This window comes from Laccaria bicolor, genomic scaffold, assembly GCF_000143565.1.
Source record: "Laccaria bicolor S238N-H82 LACBIscaffold_6 genomic scaffold, whole genome shotgun sequence".
Taxonomy (NCBI): domain Eukaryota; kingdom Fungi; phylum Basidiomycota; class Agaricomycetes; order Agaricales; family Hydnangiaceae; genus Laccaria; species Laccaria bicolor.
The window spans coordinates 656,771-657,573 of NW_001889877.1; positions in this window are offsets into that span (position 1 = coordinate 656,771).

Here is an 803-nt window from a genome sequence, read left to right on the forward strand (position 1 = left end):
ACTACACACAATTGAAGCTATGGCAAGTCTAGCATTAACATATTCTTATCTGGGAAAATACACAGAGGCAGAGAAGCTGGAGATGCAAGTTATGGATGCAAGAAACAGAATTCTTGGAGTGGAACACCCAAACACAATCACAGCCATGGCAAATCTAGCAGCAACATATCGAAACTTGGGAAAATACACAGAGGCAGAGAAGCTGGAGATGCAAGTTATGGATGCAAGAAACAGAATTTTTGGAGTGGAACACCCAAGCACAATCACAGCCATGGCAAATCTAGCAGCAACATATCGAAGCTTGGGAAAATATACAGAGGCAGAGAAGCTGGAGATGCAAGTTCTGGATGCAACAAACAGAATTCTTGGAGTGGAACACCCAAACACAATCACAGCCATGGCAAATCTAGCAGCAACATATCGAAACTTGGGAAAATACACAGAGGCAGAGAAGCTGGAGATGCAAGTTCTGGATGCAAGCAACAGAATTCTTGGAGTGGAACACCCAGACACAATCACAGCCATGGGAAATCTAGCAGCAACATATCGAAACTTGGGAAAATACACAGAGGCAGAGAAGCTGGAGATGCAAGTTATGGATGCAACAAACAGAATTCTTGGAGTGGAACACCCAAACACAATCACAGCCATGGCAAATCTAGCAACAACTTTTCAAAACTTGGGAAAATACACAGAGGCAGAGAAGCTGGAGATGCAAGTTATGGATGCAACAAACAGAATTCTTGGAGTGGAACACCCAGATACAATCACAGCCATGGCAAATCTAGCAGCAACATATCGAA